The sequence below is a fragment of the Salvelinus alpinus genome, chromosome 10, assembly GCF_045679555.1.
Source record: "Salvelinus alpinus chromosome 10, SLU_Salpinus.1, whole genome shotgun sequence".
In the NCBI taxonomy this organism is placed as follows: Eukaryota; Metazoa; Chordata; class Actinopteri; order Salmoniformes; family Salmonidae; genus Salvelinus; species Salvelinus alpinus.
In genome coordinates, this window is record NC_092095.1 from 47,281,393 (window position 1) to 47,304,461 (window position 23,069).

Genomic DNA, 23,069 nt, shown 5'->3' on the forward strand with positions numbered 1-23,069 from the left:
CCACTGCTCACCATGGTGGCAGTTATCATTCATTGCTTGGAGGCACGTACACACACAGGTATGCACACGCACACACAAATACACACATAGGCGTGCATGCACAAACACACAAATAGATACACATGTGAGCTTTTACACACACACACACACACACACACACACACACACACACACACACACACACACACACACACACACACACACACACACACACACACACACACACACACACACACACACACAAGCACTCTTGAAATCAAACTGTGAGTCCACAGGGAGAGGAGCCATGCGAGGGAATGATATCTCCGGATACCTCTCTCTCCCTCCCCTCGCCTTCTTTCTCTCCCTTCACCTTCCTCCATCAGGCAGTGTGAGGCCTACTCACACGTGAAATTGAAGGCAGTCCTCCTCTTAATCCCTATAAGAAAACAGTTTTCCCGCTGGCTTGCATCCCGAATAGCACCCTATTCCATTTATAGTACACTACTTTTGACCAGGGCCCGTGTGCACTATAAATGGAATATGGTGCTAGCAGAGAGGGCTCCACAGCAGACCAGTGGAAGTTGATCACCAGTTTACTCAGGAGGAACCCACTAAGCCCCACACAGAATGCAGGGCAAGTAGAGAGATGTCACCCTCCATTTATTAGCACACCAAGTGACCTTATTGCGACGTGATGGGATGATGTGGGGTCATGATGATGGGGACAGGTCTATCCGTAATGAAGAAATGCTCTGCTTTTTTGACACCACACTCCACAAAGCAAGTCCTGCAGGCTCAAGTTTTATCTTATCTTGATTATTGTCCAGTCATATGATCAAGTGCTGCAAAGAAAGACCTAAGCTGTGTTTGAATACCCATACTAATGTACTGTATAATACATAATGAGTATATACTACATACTATATACTGTTAGTTAATTTTAGCATACTGTTCAGTTGAGCGTACTAGCTCTTCGCCTGTCTACCGGAAGTTGATGCTGTTGCTATGCAACCTCTTGCTAGCTAGTTAGCATAACAAATTACTAGTTAGACTGAATTTTTTTTAAATGCCCCTTTTTTCGCCCCAATTTCGTGGTATCCAATTTTGTATAATCGCTGCAACTCCCGTGCGGACTCGGGAGAGGCGAAGGTCGAGAGCCATGCATTCTCTGAAACACAACCCAAATAAGCCGCACTGCTTTTTGACACAATGCCCGCTTAACCCGGAAGCCAGCCGCACCAATGTGACGGAGGAAACACCGTAGACCTGGCGACCGTGTTGTTGTGCTCAGTCGATAGTGTGCGATGGGACAAGGACATCCCTGCCGGCCAAACCCTCCCCTGACCCGGACGATGCTGCCCCATGGGTCTCCCGTGGCACAGCGATGCAGTGCCTTAGACCACTGCGCCACTCGGGAGGCCCTCTAGTTTGACATTTTACAAATTCGTGTGAGTTCTTAAATTCAATCTGGAGTGCCAGAGCGCACACTGGACGTTCGGGCCGAGGAGTAGGGTTGATTCGAGCGTTCTGACCTCAAAACGGCACCCAAGCTAACGTTGGCTAGCTTGCTAGCTACTTCCAAACACAAATGACACCACTCTGACCATTTTACTCGCCCTAGCAGAGCTGGTTAGGCAGTTTTCATGTTATCCAGAGCGTTGGTGACTGTTACTTTGCTGCAACAATTTAATTACGCTTTTTTTGCCGACGTTTACTGACACCGGCCATATTCAACAGGTGTGGAGCCCTTCTAAATTCATTATTCTACGCCCTGGTACACTCAGACGAGAGACATGAAATCGGAGTAGATAGCCAGAGCGAATTCACGAAAGAACGCACAAATACCATTTAGCTAAGCTAAGAATGATGGGAATAATCAAGTCAATAAACATTGGGTAGTTAGCACATAGTTAATATATTGGCAAGTTTGATGTATAATTAGCCAACTTACGTTAGGTAACTAGCTAACATACCGGTACATACTGCTGTAATGAAATGCTACCGTGTGTGGTTCGTAAAGACAGCATAGCTAACAAATTGTCAGCCAACATAACATGTAAGGTCACTTTTTAAACATTTGTCATAATTAGTTAAAGCAATGAATTTGTATCCGCTCTCGTTGTACTTTGGCTGCATATTTTCTGCCATTTACTTAAATCTTAAAAACAATGTGAAGACACGCCCATTTCCTGAAGAATTGCATTATGGGCCCTAAAATACAGTAATGGTGTCCTCTGCGTGTATACTTCATACTTTGGCAAATTCAGTACTACATCTGGGAACTTTTAGCATATTAACTATATCCATACTATGACCACTAAGCATACTATATACTCACTTCACGTCAGAAATAGTATGGTTAGTGCAGTTAGTATGAGTATTGAGAACACAGCTCTAGTTAAGTTTTGGGGCGGCAGGTAGCCTAGTGGTTAGAGCGTATGCTGGATCGAATCCCCGAGCTGACAAGGTAAAAATCTGTCATTCTGCCCCTGAACAAAGCAGTTAACCCACTGTTCCCTGGTAGGCCGTCATTGTAAATAAGAATTTGTTCTTAACTGCCTAGTTAAATAAAGGTTAAAGAAAAATATATATTATTGGCCCAGGACAGAGCTTGCTCACATCTTGCTCTTCATTATAATCAGAGGGCTAATATTATATTAATACTATTATATTATACACTGCTCCAAAAAATAAAGGGAACACTTAAACAACACAATGTAACTCCAAGTCAATCACACTTCTGTGAAATCAAACTGTCCACTTAGGAAGCAACACTGATTGACAATAAATTTCACATGCTGTTGTGCAAATGGAATAGACAACAGGTGGAAATTATAGGCAATTAGCAAGACATCCCCAATAAAGGAGTGGTTCTGCAGGTGGTGACCACAGACCACTTCTCAGTTCCTATGCTTCCTGGCTGATGTTTTGGTCACTTTTGAATGCTGGCGGTGCTTTCACTCTAGTGGTAGCATGAGACGGAGTCTACAACCCACACAAGTGGCTCAGGTAGTGCAGCTCATCCAGGATGGCACATCAATGCGAGCTGTGGCAAGAAGGTTTGCTGTGTCTGTCAGCATAGTGTCCAGAGCATGGAGGCGCTACCAGGAGACAGGCCAGTACATCAGGAGACATGGAGGAGGCCATAGGAGGGCAACAACCCAGCAGCAGGACCGCTACCTCCGCCTTTGTGGAAGGAGGAGCACTGCCAGAGCCCTGCAAAATGACCTCCAGCAGGCCACAAATGTGCATGTGTCTGCTCAAACGGTCAGAAACAGACTCCATGAGGGTGGTATGAGGGCCCGACATCCACAGGTGGGGGTTGTGCTTACAGCCCAACACCGTGCAGGACGTTTGGCATTTGCCAGAGAACACCAAGATTGGCAAATTCGCCACTGGCGCCCTGTGCTCTTCACAGATGAAAGCAGGTTCACACTGAGCACATGTGACAGACGTGACAGAGTCTGGAGACGCCGTGGAGAACGTTCTGCTGCCTGCAACATCCTCCAGCATGACCGGTTTGGCGGTGGGTCAGTCATGGTGTGGGGTGGCATTTCTTTGGGGGGCCGCACAGCCCTCCATGTGCTCGCCAGAGGTAGTCTGACTGCCATTAGGTACCGAGATGAGATCCTCAGACCCCTTGTGAGACCATATGCTGGTGCGGTTGGCCCTGGGTTCTTTCTAATGCAAGACAATGCTAGACCTCATGTGGCTGGAGTGTGTCAGCAGTTCCTGCAAGAGGAAGGCATTGATGCTATGGACTGGCCCGCCCGTTCCCCAGACCTGAATCCAATTGAGCACATCTGGGACATCATGTCTCGCTCCATCCACCAACGCCATGTTGCACCACAGACTGTCCAGGAGTTGGCGGATGCTTTAGTCCAGGTCTGGGAGGAGGTCCCTCAGGAGACCATCCGCCACCTCATCAGGAGCATGCCCAGGCGTTGTAGGGAGGTCATACAGGCACGTGGAGGCCACACACACTACTGAGCCTCATTTTGACTTGTTTTAAGGACATTACATCAAAGTTGGATCAGCCTGTAGTGTGGTTTTCCACTTTAATTTTGAGTGTGACTCCAAATCCAGACCTCCATGGGTTGATAAATTTGATTTCCATTGATCATTTTTGTGTGATTTTGTTGTCAGCACATTCAACTATGTAAAGAAAAAAGTATTTAATAAGAATATTTCATTCATTCAGATCTAGGATGTTTTATTTTAGTGTTCCCTTTATTTTTTTGAGCAGTGTATATTAATACTAATACTAGCATTCCAGTCTCTCTTGGCTAAGAGTTGAGGAAAGCACTTGTTTTTATAGGAAACATTGTGTTGGAAATTCTAAATAGTTTCCGTAGTCAACTTACACACAGCACTGACACACACACTTACCCCACCAGACATGTCACCAGGGGTCTTTTCGCTGTCCCCAGGTCCAGAACAAATTCAAGGAAACATAAAGTATTATACAGAGCCATGAGTGCATGGAACTCCCTTACATCTTATATAGATAGCACAACTGAACAGCAAACCTGGTTTCAAAAAACAAATAAAGCAACACCTCACGACACGACGCCCCTCCCCATGTCATCTACTTGTTGTGTGTATGTACTGACATGTATGTGTAACTGATTGATGCGCACACACACACTACGTGTGAATGTTTTTAAATGTCTGTAAATTGTAAAGTATTTTGTGTGTAATCTCTTTTTCGTTATGTCGGACCCAGTAAGACAAGTTGTCGCCATTGGCGTCAGCTAATGGAGATCCTAATCAATCAAATCAAGGAAAAGAAAGATGGTATAGTTAAGACTGTTATCAGGATAACTGATAATATCCCTCTGTCCCCCACTCCCCTCTATCTCTCTTGTTTTTTCATCTCTTTTCCTATCTCTTCTTCATTCTCTTTCTCTCCCTCTCTCTGTCCCTCTATCGTTCCTCTCCAGGTACCGAGGGGCTGGGTTTCACCGTGGTGACCCGGGACTCGACGGTCCATGGCCCGGGGCCCATCCTGATCAAGAGCATCCTTGCCCGGGGCGCTGCCATCGAAGATGGCCGCCTGCAGCCTGGCGATCGCATCCTGGAGGTGAAACAGTCATTTGACCTTTGAATTCCTTAAAAGTGCATCCTTCCTTCCTGCCATCCTTGAAGTAATGACTGATTCGGCATGCATGATTCGATAGGTGAACTCAAGTGTTCCAGCACATGGCATTCACCTGTCCATTCATTTCTAATCATCAGTGATTGCTACATGGAATGAAGGAAGGAAGCACTTTTTCAAGTATTCAAACCGTGCCGTCTGTGGCTGATAAACTAGTTGTATTTTTAAACCTTTAAATATCTAGGTGTAGGTATTTATTCTATGTATGTATATGCACTGTGAAGCACATTGTGTATATACTGTACATATTTTAACCCTTTCCTGTGATGCGTGTAGGTGAACGGTGTAGACCTGACGGATCGAACTCAGGAGGAGCTGGTGGCCATGCTGCGCTGCACCAAGCAGGGGGAGTGTGTCTCTGTGGTTGTGGCCAGACAAGAGGAGATCTTCCTACCCAGAGAGCTCGTGAGAACAGACACCTCTATCTCTCTCTAGCCACCTTCAATTGCTCTTGACTCTGCATGATCTTTGATGCAGATACGTTACCAGGAATTTCCACCTTTCCCCTCCTTGTCTTATACATGTTGTTACCCCTTGAAACGTCTTTCTCTTTCTATTACTATTGAAAGGCGTTCAACCTCTTTCAACTGCCCTTTTGCTCCCCTGCACGCATGCCATCACCTACAAACAAGCACTGACACACACACACCCAGGCCCAGCACACGTACCCAGCGCCCCGTTCCTCTTCCTGCCCTTATCTGCGTTTGTTGACTCAGAGGCTGACAGGAAGTCACACACACGTCCCTGCGGCCTCGCAGGAAGTGGTGCGTGCCGACACACACGGGTGTTAAGTGACCGTTTAGCTGTGGCCAGAGACCTTTCTGACTCTTTGCTGAGTGGCGTGTTTTTACCCCTTTATCTAAATAAGCTGCCCGTCAACTGCCCCGGTGGTACCCTATAGGAGCGTGTGTGTGTGTGTGTGTGTGTGTGTGTGTGTGTGTGTGTGTGTGTGTGTGTGTGTGTGTGTGTGTGTGTGTGTGTGTGTGTGTGTGTGTGTGTGTGTGTGTGCGTGTGCGTGTCCTGTGTGTAGCAGTGTGTGTGTGTGTTGGTCCTCTCAGAAAACATGCCTCTGTCCTTGTGTGCCACTCACTACTCCTGTGATTATTCACATTATTCAATTTCCTCAACTTCAAAGCATTCAGGAGGGACAACTCCGACGCTTTGTAGTGAACGATGCATATTCACATGGAAACACGCATACGCACGCATGCACACACACACATACACAGTGCTCACATTAGCCCTCATTAAAATACCCAACATTTCCACAACATCCACACTAAGGTGCTGCTTTTTCACTTCCTCTTTTATCTTGTTCTTTTTAACTCTGTCTTTATCTGGGCTGTTGAAGTTAGAGGCCCTTAAAGATGAACCCTTTATCTTCTCTGCAGGCCTCCTCCTCAAATATAGTTTCATGTCCCTCAAACTCATGTACATGTTCACCCTCACTCAAGTTCAGCAATGCTCACAGACAGAACTTATGCAGGCAGGCACACGCACACACAATCAACCACAACTCATTCCAATACCTTAAACTTCCACATTTAGATGCAATTGTGGTCCGTTGTACAGTAAAATGCAAACGTACATAACACTTGTCTTCTCTCCTTACTATGCCTCAGTCACAACCCTGATACTGCAGCTGCGCTCACAAAGCCCCCAACACAAAGACCTATCTATTTAGCCTCTATTTAGCCCCCCCCCCCCCCAACAGAACTGCTGCTGCTGGGAAGTCAAAACTGCCCAACTCCTTGGAGCAGCTTGCAATGCCCATCAGCCTTAATGCTTTATCCTCAAGAAGGCGCATTCTTGAGGCCGTATTTACTCTGTTTTGGAGAAAGAATCCCCCCTCGACAGGCACACTGGAAACAAGGACAATCAACACAATCTTCGCTAATTTTGCCCAGTCAGGGTACACTTAGCTGAAGTCCCTTATGAGGACCTCACATCTTGTATTGTGAGTAGAAATAGAAACACACACACACATCTGATAATAAGCAGCTTGAGGATTTATTAGCCTATAGTCTTTTTGCCTTTGACGTTGGAGCACATTGACTGGTATTTCCATCAATGAATAAAAAGCATTATTTTGCATGTTTTTTTTTTATTCTTCTCCCGGACAATTTGGCCGGCAACACGTATGTTGTTATTCTATCCTTATGGGGACCTAAAATGTATTTCCATTCAAAATCCTATTTTCCCTCATTCTAACTCCTAAACCTAACCCCTTACCCTAACCCTTATTCTAACCCTAATTGTAATCCTAAACCTAACCCCTAAACTAAAAATAGTCTTTGTCTTCATGGGGACGTGGGAAATTTCCCCACGGGTAAGTGCCTTTGAACGGGGTATGGTTGTAGGTGCCAGGCGCACTGGTTTGAGTGTGCCAAGAACTGCAATGCTGGTGAGTTTTTCATGCTCCACAGTTTCCTGTGTGTATCAAGAATGGTCCACCACCCAAAGGACATTCAGCCAACTTGACACAACTGTGAGAAGCATTGGAGTCAATCAATCAATCAAATTGATTGTTAAAGCCCTTTTAAATCAGCCGATGTCACCAAGTGCTGTACAGAAACCCAGCCTAAAACCCCAAACAGCAAGCAATGCAGATGTAGAAGCCCCGGTGGCTAGGAAAAACAAAGCATGGTGGTTAGGAAAGCGACCCTGTGGAATGCTTTCGACACCTTGAAGAGTCCATTCCCTGACAAATTGAGGCCCTTCTGAGGGAAAAGGGGGGGGGGGGGGGGGGGGGGTTCTTAATGTTTTATACGCTCAGAGTATACTGCCATCTAAATTACTGCCACTTGCTTATTAATATTGTTTGGAAATATTCATACAAGTCACAAACGGTGCTGTCCATCAGATGAGCTGAGACCCTTGTTTAGAAGTGAAATGATAGCTTCAAGTTCAATTTGCACATGCGCAGAACGGGACTCCGGTTACTTAGACAATAAGAATAGGTGACCGGGTCCCGGGCCTGTTCTTAGTAGTTTGTATTGAGGTGTGATCCTCGCCTTTCAAGAATAACTTGATGATACAACCTGATCTGGACTTGATTCTCAGTGTTTAGTTTGTCCTTCGGATTGAATTTGTGATGCAAGGTGATTTGTAGATCTCAATCAGTCTCGACGCCTTTAAAAGTGAGCTGCGATGGTCAAAAGCTCCTTTTGTCTTTCTGTCCATCCGTCCGTCCGTCTTCCGACAAGCTCAGCGTGAGCTGCTTTCTCTTCCTCTCCCTTCTGCACTTCTTTTCTCATTATTGGGTTGGCACCAGGATGGTTGTGTCCTGGAACCATGGTAACTAACCACGCAAGGTCACAAACACACACACACACACACACACACAAATGATCCCAACCATCAGCAATTTGGCTTCCCCTCCTCCCCCTACTGAGGCACAGGTACAGAGAACATAAGAACTCAACATTACTTCCAATAATTGGCAGACTTCATTTCTCTCCGATTGAGCAGTGGCGAGAAAGATCTCATCTTATTTGAATGTCGCTCTCGTCGCTAATCTGCCACTTTGAAAGCGTCTATTCAGAAGCCCGGCTGACAGGAGTGTGTATTAATCGGTCTCCTTACACCCCCACCTCTTCTTCTTCCCCATGGGTAGAAAGGTTCCTTTTGTCTTCCTCGTTCCTCTGATCAAGGGTGGTCTCCCCTCCTCTTAAAGCCTGTTAACAAGCACTTGAGGAGAGACAATGAGGCGTGTTGTGCGCCAGCGGAGCCACAGGGCTCAGGAATGGAAGGGTTTTGCTCTCTGTGTGTGTGTGTGGGGGGGGGGGGGGGGGATTATTTGTGTGTGTGTGGCGGGGGGGATTATTTGTGTGCGTATGTGTGTGTGTGTGTGTGTGGACCACCAGGGGTGTGTGTCTCACACCGGGAGATTTAGTTGGCTGTTTAAATGTGGTTTAGTCCCTTAAGAACGGTGGACGTTTGTTTGTGTGTGTGTTTTAAACTTAGCCTGCCACACAGTGACCCAAAAAGACAGCTCTTTGCATCAACAAATCAAACCAAAGACATTCATAAAAACAGTTGATGCTTCTTTAGTTACAAAGTGCTACTGGAATATCTATCCCCTCACACTGACAATGGAATATCCTGCAGCTGTTACGTCTCTTTAGATTCCACCTCTCCTCTTCTCCTCCTCTCCCTTATGGATGTGTGTCAGGGATAGAGATGCCCAACGAGACCTGTCTGTCACGTCAGCTGTCAAAGTGTCTAGTCTGAGCTGGATTGCTGGATCCTTGCGTCAGTCTTCTCACTGACTCCATTGAATAAAGAGTAAATGTAACCGCGTTCAGAATGAAAGCTTCCCATCTTTACTACTCAGTGTACAACGGAGTTTCCACAATAGCTCGAGGTGATGGTGATGGAGCTCCATGAGCGTGAGGCCCCAGACTAGACTGCCCATTTTCCTAAGGGGCTCTACCCAGGAAAAGAGGCTGTCAGGTCTTCCCCTGCTGAGGATCAAGGGGTGGAGAACAGTGGGGGTGTTCTGTTGGCTAAACAAGGGCCTCCTCAGGACTCAGGTGAATGTCACCCAACACCAGTGGGATTATAGTGAGAAACCTGTAAAGCTACACTGAGCCGTTCTTTCCTGCCTCTGTCGCTAGACCGCTGGCCATATTATATGGCAACCTGGGAGGTTCGAAATAAATCTGCTTCCAATAGCAAGTAAGGTATGAAGGAAAGCAGCTCAATGAGCTTTTGGATTTTATCTTGGGCAGCTGTGAAAAAACAAAATCACAGACACTTCACATACACACTCTGTGTCTCTTAGTTTGGACTAATGTGGCGTAACACACACAATTATTGTTAACAAATGTAAACATATACAGTACACACAGTATTTCCCCCCACCTGCGTCGTTCGCTCTCCTCCTTACAGGAAAATAGGCCAGCTATGTGAAAGAGCCTCAAAGCACCTCTTTACAGGCCCGTTTCCCTGGTGACAAAACCCTAGCACCACTTTCTCTCTCACCACTCTGTCATAATGACAGACATTTTTCTTTTCTTTTGTTGCCATTTCTTTGTCTTCTCTCTCGCTCTCTCTCTGTCTTTCATTTGGTAGCCAATTCTCGCTCCCCGAACCACCGGGTCATTTTGTTCACGTTAAGAGTGGGAGGCAGGAGGAGAGAGAAAAGAGTGGAAGAGCGACTGAGAGGGGGAGAGAGAGTGAACGGGAGAGTGGGTATCTCCAGGGATGGGTTATTACTTTTAAATGATCCCCCTGTCGCCCTCCCTCCATCGCTCTCTAGAAGGATGTATAAAAAGGTTATTATGCTTCCTTTTGAAATGGCACGCTCTCTGTCTGTGCCTTTCATGTTCAAATGGAATTACCTCTCTGCCTGCCGTCTCCTCCCTCGTTCTCTCTTGCTCACCACCTGCTCCTTCTCGCTTCCCATCATCCTCTTCCTCTTTAAAAAAAAATCTTCCTCCCCTCACCTGTTTTCCACCACCTTGGATCCATAATGCAGATATCCCTCTTCGTTTGTATTTGTTGACCTTTTTCACCTTTTTCTTTCACCTTCTCTGTCACCTTTTTCTTTCGTCCGCTTTTCCCGCTCTCTCTCCCCGTCATCCTCATTCGATATTGACGAGATGTTTCATTTTCTGTGTGTCTATTTCACTCTCGGCGTTGTATTTGTAAAAATGTTCATTAACTGCCCTATGCTTGTTTCAATATCAAATCAATCTCTCTCTCTCTCTCTGTCCTCCTCATCATCCTTCTCTTTCCCTCTTTCAGAAAAGGGAGGAGGCTAGCCCCCTGGTGCTGGAGGATGGGCGGGAGCAGCTGATGTTCGAGGTGCTCTTGAACGACACTGGCTCGGCCGGCCTGGGCATCAGCCTCAAGGGCAACAAGTCCCGGGAGAAGGGCGAGGACCTGGGCATCTTCATCAAGTCCATCATTCACGGAGGGGCCGCCTACAAGGTACAGAAGCAGGAATGAACTGTGCCGTTTTGCTTCTGTCTTTTTTCTATCTCAATGTTTCCTTTCTCTGTCTGTCTTTTCCTCTTTCCAATTATTGCTTAGCCTGCTCTCTTTCTGTCTCTCTATCTCCACCTTGGTTCCCTTTCTACTGTCTCTCTTTCCTTCTTTCTTCCGGCTCTCTCTGTCCCATCTGTTTCTCTTTACTCTGTAAGCCCCGATACTCAGCAGTCCTGCCCAGTCTGAAGCCCACATCTGTTTCAGTTCCCCTGACCTTTGACCCCATTGACCTCGGCCCTCTGGCAGTGTGCTCAGACTTTTCTTAGACTTTTCTTTTTTCAGGTGGATCGGATTGAGGGCCCTTTCTAGAATCTTCCACTGAAGGCCACACTCCATCACTGTAGTGACACTTGGAGTTGATAGATACTCTCTGAACTCCCCTGGTTCCCATCTCTTTCCACAGATCAGATGAAAGCAGTAGGGCAGGTGTTGTGTCCCTGTGTAGATAAGGCCTGGACTGGGAACAGGGTGATGAGGTACTTGAGCGATACTCAAACTGGACTTATAAACTCTTCTCTCAGAGGTATTTGGTAATCATTAGGATCCCCATTATCTGCTGCAGATGCAGCAGCTACTCTTTCTGCCCACATGAAGCATGGCATAATACATAGTACAGAACATTGTTAGTCAAGGGCTGAACTACATCAATTTAAAACGTCTCACACAGCCTACATCTCAGTACATACATACTATATTTAGGTCTAATGCATAATACAGTGCAAATTACAATACAAGATATATCAAATGGATGTGTCTCTTCACAGTCCCCTTTTGTGCAGTAATGTATTATTTTAGATGTTTTTTAAACCCTGGTTTTATTGCTAGCTTGAGATACCTGGTGTGGCAGAGTTCCATATCTTCATGGCTCTATTTAATATTGTGTTTTTTCCGAGCCTCTGTTCTGGACCTGGGGACTGTGAAGAGACCTCTGGTTGCGTGTCTTGTGTTGTACCGATGAGTGTCTGAACTGCAATTTACCTACACTACCAGTCAAAAGTTTGGACACACCTACTCAGTCGGGTGTTTTTCATAATTTTTTACTATTTTCTACATTGTATAATAGTAGTGAAGACGTCAAAACTATGAAATAACACATATGGAATCATGTAGTAACCAAAAAAGTGTTAAACAAATCAAAATATATTTTAGATTTTAGATTCTTCAAAGTAGCCACCCTTCGCCTTGATGACAGCTTTGCACACTCTTGGAATTCTCTCAACCAGCTTCATGAGGAATGGTTATCCAACAGTCTTGAAGGAGTTCCCACATATGCTCAGCACTTGTTGGCTGCTTTTCCTTCACTCTGCGGTCCAACTCATCCAAAACCATCTCATTTGGGTTGAGTTTGGGTGTTTGTGGAGGCCAGGTCATCTGACGCAGCACTCCATCAGTCTCCTTCTTGGTCAAATTGCCCTTACACTGCCTGGAGGTGTGTTGGGTCATTGTCCTGTTGAAAAACAAATGATAGTCCCTCTAGGCGTAAACCAGATGGGATGGCGTATCCCTGCAGAATGCTGTGGTAGCCATGCTGGTTAAGTGTGCCTTGAATTCTAAATAAATCACTGACAGTGTCACCAGCAAAGCACCCCACTCCATCACACCACTTCCTCCATGCTTCACGGTGGGAACCGCACATGCAGAGATCATCTGTTTACCTTCTCTGCGTCTTAGACACGGCGGTTGGAACCATAAATCAAACATTTGGACTCATCAAACCAAAGGACAGATTTCCACCGGTCTAATGTCCATTGCTCATGTTTCTTGGTCCAAGCAAGTCTCTTCTTCTTATTCGTATTTTTAGTAGTGGTTTCTTTGCAGTAATTTGACCATGAAGGCCTGATTCACGCAGTCTCCTCTGAACAGTTGATGTTGATGTGTCTGTTACTTGAATTCTGTGAAGCATTTATTTTGGCTGTAATCTGAGGTGCAGTTAACTCTAATGAACGTATCCTCTGCAAATCAAAGACAATTTTATTGGTCACATACACGTGTTTAGCAGATATTATTGTGGGTGTAGCGAAATGCTTGTGCTTCTAGCTCTGACAGTGCAGTAATATCTAACAGTTAAACAACATATACCTGAAATACACGTACATGTAAGTAAGGAATGGATTAAGAATATATATACATAAGTCAGAGCGGCGTTGGACTAAGGTAGTGGCATGGTATAGAGTCGCGTATATACATATGAGATGCGTGATGCAATATTTACAAACAATTAAAGTGACTAAGATGCTGTAGAATAGTATAGAGTACAGTTTACACATATGAGATGATTAATGCAAGTTACGGAGACATTATTAAAGTGGCTAGTGTTTTCATTTCCTTAAAGTGGCCAGTGATTCCTAATCTATGTCTATAGGCAGCAGCCTCTGATGTGCTAGTGATGGCTGTTTAGCAGTCTGATGGCCTTGAGATAGAAGCTGTTTTTCAGTCTCTCGGTCACAGCTTTGATGCACCTGTACTGACCTCGCCTTCTGGATGATAGCGGTGCTGAACAGGCAGTGGCTCGGGTGGCTGACGTCTTTTTGACCTTCCTATGGCATCGGGTGCTGTAGGTATCCAGGAGGGCGGGAAGTTTGCCCCCAGTAATGCGTTGGGGAAACCACACCACCCTCTGGAGAGCTTTGCGGTAGTGGGCGGTGCAGTTGCTGTACCAGGCGGTGATACAGCCCGACAGGATGCTCTCAATTGTGCATCTGTAAAAGTTTGTGAACCTGATACTTTCCACCTTCTCCATTGCGGTCCCATCGACGTGGATAGGGGGGTGCTCCCTCTGCTGTTTCCTGAAGTCCACGATCATCTCCTTAATTTTGTTGACGTTGAGTGAGAGGTTATTTTCCTGGCATCACACTCCCAGAGCCCTCCCCTCCTCCCTATAGGCTGTCTCATCGTTGTTGGTAATCAAGCCTACCACTGTAGTCTGCAAACTTGATGATTGAGTTGGAGGCATGCTTGGCCACGCAGTCATGGGTGAACAAGAGGGGGCTGATCACTCTGGGTCTTCCTTTCCTGTGGCGGTCCTCGTGAGAGCCAGTTTCATCATAGCGCTTGATGGTTTATGCGACTGCACTTGAAAAAACGTTACTTTTTTTACATTTTCCAAATTGACTGACCTTCATGTCTTAAAATAATGATGGACTGTCATTTCTCTTTGCTTATTTGAGCTGTTCTTGCCGTAATATGGACTTGGTATTTTACCAAATAGGGCCATCTTCTGAAAACCACCCCTACCTTGTCACAAAACAACTGAGTGTCTCAAACGCATTAAGAAGGAAATAATTTCCACAAATTAACTTTTAACAAGGCACACCTGCTAATTGAAATGCATTCCAGATGACTACCTCATGAAGCTGGTTGAGAGAATTCCAAGAGTGTGCAAAGCTGTCATCAAGGCAAAATGTGGCTGCTTTGAAAAGTATCAAACATAAAATATATTTTGATTTGTTTAACACTTTTTTGGTTACGACATGATTCCATATGTGTTAATTCATAGTTTTGATGTCTTCACTATTATTCTACAATGTAGAAAATAGTAAAAATAAAGAAAAACCCTGGAATGAGATATTCCATCTCCTCTTCTGGTTGCCTTCTCAAAATGTTTTTTCAAAAACAAGAAACAGTGAAGAAAGGAGATTGAGCGAGATTAAAAAAGGCAAACTTGGAGCGAGAGAAAGTTGATGAGATATTTTAGCATAAATTGAAAGTGCGTATGTTTGGAGGGCTGAGGTGTGTATGTGCGCGTGTCTCTCTCTTCTTGTGTGTTGCCTGTGCGTGTTGCCTGTTGTCGCAGGCTCCCTCCCTGCGCTGTGTGTGTGTGTGTGTGTGTGTGTGTGAATGCTAATTGAAAACTCTAAAGAGGCTAGCTAATGAGCGTGTGCAGGGAGGGCTGAGACACTCCGTCTGTCCCCAGTGTCTCTCTCTCTGGCTGTCACATAGTCTCTCTACAGGCAGCCAGGGGAGGAGAAGCCACAGCCTCACACTGAAACTGGGACCTAACCCAATTCTGACAGTGTTTGTGTGTTTTTGTTTGTGTGTGTCGGGGAGGGTTATACTATCCTTGTGGGGACCAGAAGTCATGTGGAAGTCAGTTTCCTTGTGGGGACCAGAAGTTGAGACATTTTGCTGGTCCCCACAAGGAAACAGGCTTAGGGTTAGGTAAAGAAAAAAAGTTTTTAACTTTAGGGTTAGAATTGGGGTTAGGTTTGGTGTTAAGGTTAGGTTTATGGTTAGGTTTAGGGGTTAGGAAAAATAGGATTTTAAATGGGAATCAATTGTTTGGTCCCCACAGGGATAGTGAAACAAACGTGTGTGTGTTTGTGTCTGACTTCCTGTGTGTGCGTGTCTAAAGGTGTGAGCGCTTGCCTGAGTGTGCAAAGAGTGTACAAAGGTGTGTGTGTGTGGGTGGGTGGGTGGGCTTCTGCTTGCCTGTACGTGTTACTTGGTGTGTATGTGTGTGCTTGCATGTCTTCGAAATTGTGTGTGATCTGATAGGATCAGAAGGTTATTGGTGGTGTGAGAGGTCAGGGCCCAGCGTGGGCTGCTTAATGACTGAGGTCAGAGGTCAGTGGTGACTAATGGCTTGATGGGGCTGGTGGCACTGGGGAGTCTTTAGTACCTCTGGCCATGTCTCTGTATGTCAGTTTCTCTCTCTCTCTCTCTCTCTCTCTCTCTCTCTGTCTCTTTCTCTCTCTCTCTCTCTGTCTCTTTCTCTCTCTCTCTCTCTGTCTCTCTTTCTCTCTCTCTGTGTCTCTTTCTCTCTCTCTCTCTCTCTTTCTCTCTCTCTGTCTCTCTTTCTCTCTCTCTCTCTCTCTCTTCTCTCTCTCTCTTTCTCTCTCTCTGTCTCTCTTTCTCTCTCTCTCTCTCTCTGTCTCTCTGTCTCTCTTTCTCCCTTTCTCTCTCTCTGTCTCTCTGTCTCTCTTTCTCTCTTTCTCTCTTTCTCTCTCTCTCTCTTTCTCTCTCTCTGTCTCTCTTTCTCTCTCTCTCTCTGTCTCTCTTTCTCTCTCTCTCTCTCTCTCTCTCTCTCTCTCTCTCTCTCTCTCTCTCTCTCTCTCTCTCTCTCTCTGTCTCTCTTTCTCTCTCTCTCTCTCTCTCTCTCTGTCTCTCTTTCTCCCTTTCTCTCTCTCTCTCTCTCTCTCTGTCTCTCTGTCTCTCTTTCTCTCTCTCTCTCTCTCTGTCTCTCTTTCTCTCTCTCTCTCTCTCTCTCTCTCTCTCGCTGTCTCTCTCTCTGTCTATTAATTTCAATTCAATTCACTTTATTGGCATGACGTAACAATATACATATTGCCAAAGCTGTTTTGGATATTTACAATATAAAAATAAATAAAAATGGGAATCAAAATTGTCAGCGAGACAACAGTAACAACAATAACCAAGGGTCAAAATAACCATACATTCAACAATAACAATAAGCATACAGTAGAGTACATGTGCAGGTTGATTGGTTTGTCAGACACTGTCCCTCAACTTATGGCAGGCAGCAATGTAGTGCGCTGCCAACCCACAGCTCTCTGTGTCTCTCTCTCTCTCATCTACAGGTGTGTATTGGTCTCTAGTACAGTAGCTACTACATACAAATGATCTCCCTCTCTCTCCACCTTGTCTCTCTCTCCTTAATCTCTCCATGCCTCTCTCCCTCTCACTCTACCATTGTTCCTTTCCCTCTCTTTCTCTCTCACTGCTCTCCCCCACCTCTACTATTTCCCACCGACTTCCCTCTCCAGGACGGCCGCCTGCGGGTCAACGACCAGCTGATTGCGGTGAACGGCGAGTAGCTGCTGGGCCTCTCCAACCACGTCGCCATGGAGACCCTACGCCACTCCATGTCCTGGGAGGGCAATGCCCGCGGCACCATCCAATTGGTGCTCCTCCGACCCGCCCCCTCATCTGGCTCTGCCCAAGGCGCCAACGCACAGGTACGCTACGAACGGGACAACGATCACCACGGTTCACTACTTCGCCGGCGAGCCTCTGACCCAAGGGGTCTCCGATACAGGCACAGATATATGCAGGGGTCAGCGCAAAGCTAAACACTTAGTGATACACACAGGTACACAACGCAAGGGAACTTGCGTAGTCCAACACTCGGTAACATACACAAACACATGCAAGACACAGCAAGGTACAGAGCAACACACACAGATACTCTGAAGGCCTGGCGCAGGTATACACACAGGAGAACACACACAGCTACACGGATGACAACACGCAGACACACACACTCAGCAATGTGCCACGCAGCCACACAACAGGCGATGTAAATGGCAATGCACACAGGTCTAGGTCCGTAGACGGCAATGTCTACAGATACACGCAGGTATGCACACGCAGTCACACACCTGACAATTTACTCAGACCTATACGTAGCCACACACCCGACAACCTATGCATTCACTGAAGAAGCCAAACATACGACAACATACACAGCCGCACACGCAGCCACCCCCCTGACAACTTACGCAGTCACACTCCCGACAACCTATGCAGACACCCATGCCGGCACACACCCAACCACATACCCAGCCGCACACACAACAACCCACGCAGCCGAACAAGTGACAAAATACACCATTATACACACAGCCACACAAACCGTTACACACACAGTCAAACGCATGACAACACACACAGTCACACACGTAGCCACTCACCCGACAACATACACATCAGCAACACACATGCCTATGCAGAAAGCATAAGGGCGCTGACAGGGGCAATGTACGGTGACTTACACAGACACGACAAAACATACAACCACTTAGACATGAACAGAAACGCACACGGATCCAACTACACACACAACCAGGACCTGATGCGTCATCACCACCGCAGGCTCTCGGGAGGACTTTGAGAGAACACACACATGTTTGTGCGGATATTTACATTGTGTGTGTGTGTGTGTGTGTGTGTGTGTGTGTGTGTGTGTGTGTGTGTGTGTGTGTGTGTGTGTGTGTGTGTGTGTGTGTGTGTGTGTGTGTGTGTGTGTGTGTGTGTGTGTGTGTGTGTGTGTGTGTGTGTGTGCATTTATTGATAAGTGTGTATTTATGTGAGGTGTGTGTGTGCAGCATCAACTCTTTCCCCTGCCCAAACTGTTCCCTCTTCCCACAATGACCACCTTCATACAGGCATTGACTATTAACCAAAAACCCTAAAACTCAGGAGAAAAACAATGGCTGTGCACTACTTATAAATAATGAATTGCATATTAATGATCATTATTTTAAAAGTTACCACTAATTTTGTAGGCAATAGTTGTAACTCACAAAAAATGGGCACTGTTGTTTCACTGTCTTCAAATCTTTGTCTACAATGCTATTGACAATCGGGTAATATTGCCATTAATCTGAAATGCTTATTTATTTTCATTATTTTTGTATTGTTCATTTGTCACCAGACTAGTCACTCAATGTTATGGTTTTAATCTCACAATAGTCCTTTGTTCAATAAAAAGTATTCCTCTTGCATGCTGTCTGTCTGTTTCACTGTGGTGGTGTGGTGATTCCTTGCTTTCCACTGGCTAGTACTCATGTCCTCTCTTTTCCTGATGTTTATATACCTCTCCATCTCTCTTTGGAATGATTTGTTTTTATTTTTGTCTCTTTCTCTCTTGGGCCTTATTCTTTCTCTCTCTTCACTGGGTATCGTCCCTATCCCCCATACTGACCCCTAACACACAGTCAAGTGGCTCACTGAGTCTCATCTAAAGAGGCCAAAGAAATTTGTAAAACCAATTTCTCCTTAGGGATGATCACGTTTTCTACTACTGTGTATTTTACTGCATTATCCTCTTTCTATAAGTATATGCACTTCAGAATTCCACAGTCAGAAAAGGAAAAGCATTATATAAACGGCTATAGCAATATGACAGAAAAGCGGACTCATGACAATATAATACAGACAGACTACCATACTTAGTTGTTTTTTGCACTACTACCAATTATTTACAAGGTTTTGTTACTGATTTGTTCTCATTCTCAGTTAATAAAGACGTCAAATGTTTGTGATGTTCTCACGTGCAGTGGTTCCCAAACCGTGGGGGCGAACTCAGTCCGGCTTTAAACTTACTCTTGAACGTTGTAATAGTAGAATGCACAAGGTATAATTTGGAAATTGGGTAGTGTATCATCACTTCCTCTTGTCACGTTAGTCATTATATACCTTGGAGAGCTATTTTATAACTTATCAGAAATGTCCAGATTAACTAGATCATGTCAATTAAAAAAAAGTTTTTCTGTTTTTTAGGCAATAGATATTGTAATTTTTTTGACACTCAAATATCACAAATACACATTAGACAATTTCTTTGCACCCCATGACAAAATGTGTAGAATTTCAGGAAATAAGCTTTAAGCCTGCAAATTCTCTCCACCGACAAGAGGGGTGTGAACAGTTTGTGTCATTAACAGTGCTTGTGCCTATAGAAATAGACGTGACACGTGCGCACGGGTGGCAATGTTCCCCAATGCTGGGAGGGGGGCCCCCCCGAGTGAAAAAGTTTGTGAATCCCAGCCCTAGTGAACAGCTGCATCTTGGTTAATCACAACAGCCATACAGAAGCATTGTGAACCGTGACGGGGTAGCTATTAGTGGAAGAAGAAAGACTAGAAAAAAATGAGCTATTACGGTGTTAATGTCTGATGGTAGGGTATAATGGAGGGGCAGGGTGGAGAATGAGATGAGATAGCAGGGGGTTATGGGATTAAATGGGTGTGACCAATGACCCTCCCCTTTTGTGTCCTCCTGTCAGTCTCTCCTTGGCCACACCAAGTGGTGCTCCTTCCAAATCGGCAGAAAAATACATTGTGTTTGTGCTCCCTCAGAGCCTGTAGGAAAATTGTATAACTGCCAGTGCAGTTCTCACTGCATATCTCGGTAGGCCTCAGCCTATGTTCACTCAGCAATCCACACCCACACCAGGTCTAATCTTATCAGACCACGAGACCCCAAGATGAAAGACCAAAGCCTTGAGGGTAGCTCCAGGACCCCCACCTCTCCTCGCTCTCTCACCCTACCCAACTCAGCGGAGCGGGTGTTGGGGGACACAGTGTGTGTATGGTGGGGTGTTCCTCCATAGCCTCATTGTGTTGACCAGCAGGTTCTTATTGTTCTGCGGATTAGGATGTGAGCTCCTCTCTGGCTGCTTTGATGGCTCTGCCTGGCTGTCAAAGCCCCATGAGACAGATGGGTGGATGGAGCGGTACCGTGTGTGTGAGCCGTTCTGACAGACTAAGATGTGTGTGTGTGTGACAGTAATACATGTAAAGAGCTGTGGTTGCCGGCTAATGATACCATTGGGAACGTGTGTGTGACTGCACGCAGGAACAAAAGCACAACGGACACCCCCCGAAGCCTAACTCACACACTGTGCTACCGAACGCACACAATGAAAATCCCCTTTGATATGAGGATGATGGCCTAATGAAAAGAGTTATCACATAGAGACGGTGAGCGCGTAACGCCACCACTGCTCATTACATATAATGTGGCGATGATGCAAAGCCCATAGCCACACGTCCACAGAGTTGGAGAGAGACGGTGTGGGTGATTGTGTGTCTATCCATTTATTTGTGTGTGTGTACGCCTGTGTGTGTGACAGCTGTAGATCCCACCACACATCGCTCTCAAAGGAGAGTCATCTTTTGTCTGCAGTACATCTCACTCTGCCACCAGCCCTCTCTATCTGTCTGCGTGCGTCCCAAATGGCGTCCTATTCCCTACATAGCGCGCTACTTTTGACCGGGGCCCAGAGGGTGCTTTTCCACCTGTTCCTCTGTGGCGGTGGACACTGTCCGATAACATGCCTGTCATCAGCATGAGGGATTCATGTAATTACACTATTTACGAACCCTCAACCAAACAGCGAGTCTCAGTGGCGCTATTGTCCTCTCACTGATGAAACACAATGTAAGCCAATGGGAAGATGTCTGTTATGATTTCAATATGAAATAGGTAGAGTTCTTGTACAGTGCATTAGGTAGAGTGTGTGTATAGTGCATTGATTCTGTGCAATAGCCGTTCAGAAACTGATATTACGTCCATGCGAGCCAGTGCATGTTGCCGCCGGATAAGCTTGAAAATCGATAGACTCAATAAGCGATTTGATTACTTCCTGTGGTCTCTCATGAGCATGAGGAAGATTCAGACTGAAGTCAATGGAATAGTGGCACATTCTTATTTACTGGCGTGTTGAGTTTCTTGGTTTTCAAGCTTCTCTGACGCTAACCCACGATGGCTCGAACGGAAATGGAACGATAGTGGGTAAGCGGCTACTGTGTCTCCAACTGTAGTCATAGGTATAGTACTCTGATACTCAAAGATATTCTATGATCTACACTTCAACACGACATATGTGCATCTATACTATGCACTTATTGTCCCCATACCTTTTCAATTAAGAAGCACATATATATTTTTTCTCACTCAATGATTTAATGTCCAATGTCATCCTTCTCATATTTTACATACATACCTTTTACATACCTCTCACATGAAAACCTAAAAACACATTCAATGTGCATCCAATGTGGGGAAAACTCTGGGCCACTCCAAATCAAGTGATCAGGAAAAACTATAGGCCCTAATGCAATGTACTGACCTCTGCTCCTCTCCCCCTGGCTGTGACAGGAGAGCCAGGAGCCGGCTAGCCACCAGGTCCCAGACGGCCCCTCCGGACCCCCGGCCCCCGGCTCTAGCTGCAGCTCTGGAGTCCCAGCACCACAGCAACGGTCCCAGCCCCCAGCTGTCCATGGTCCCTAACAACATCTACTACAGCTTTGGAGGTGAGAGGACACAGTAGGCCCTGAACTAGAGAAGAGATGGACACACTCATACTGGTGCTTGACTTATACACACAGAGATGAATATAGTATACACACACAGTCACACACACACGCAAACATTCACACTTGCCATTAAAAACAACAGTGTACAGCGGCTTTATCACAACAGTTATATACCCTGAACAAAAATATAAATGCAACATGTAAAGTGTTGGTCCCATGTTTCATGAGCTGAAATGTTCCATACCCACAAAAGACGTTTATATTTTGTGCACAAATTTGTTTATATCCCTATTAGTGAGCATTTCTCCTTTGCCAAGATAATCCATCCACCTGACAGGTGTGGCATATCAAGAATCTGATTAAACAGCTTGATCATTGCACAGGTGCACCTTGTGCTGGGGACAATAAAAGGCCACTCTAAAATGTGCAGTTTTGTCACAATGCTACATATGGATCAAGAAGGCGATTGCAATTGGCATGCTGACTGCAGGAATGTCCACTAGAGATATTGCCAGATAATTTAATGTTCATTTCTCTACCTTAAGCCGCCTCCATTGTTTTAGAGAATTTGGCAGTATGTCCAACTGGCCTCACAACTGCAGACCACGTGTATGGCGTCATGTGGGTGACTGGTTTGCGGATTTAAACGTTGTAAACAAGGTGTCCCATGGTGGCGGTGGGGTTATGGTATGGGCAGGCATAAACTAAGGACAACGAACACAATTGCATTGTATCAATGGCAATTTGAATGCACATAGATGACGAGAGCCATTGTCATGCATGATAATGCACAGCCCCATGTCACAAGCATCTGTACACAATTCCTTATACAAACTGTAACTCAGTAAAATCTTTCAAATTGTTACATGTTGTGTTTATATTTTTGTACAGTGTGTGTTAATATATAAACTCAGCAAAAAAGAAACTTATTTTTTGCTGAAGGCCAGCATCCCGGAGTCGCCTCCTCACTGTTGACGTTGAGACTGGTGTTTTGCAGGTACTATTTAATGAAGCTGCCAGTTGAGGACTTGTGAGTTGTCTGTTTCTCGAACTAGACACTCTAATGTACTTGTCCTCTTGCTCAGTTGTGCACCGGGGCCTCCCACTGCTCTTTATATTCTGGTTAGAGCCAGTTTGCGCTGTTCTGTGAAGAG

The 23,069-nt window shown here is 45.5% G+C and overlaps 1 pseudogene; it reads left to right on the top strand.

Annotated features, from left to right (window-relative positions):
- LOC139532933 (partitioning defective 3 homolog B-like) overlaps window positions 1-23,069 on the top strand; it is a 218,788-nt pseudogene that overhangs the window by 102,533 nt on the left and 93,186 nt on the right.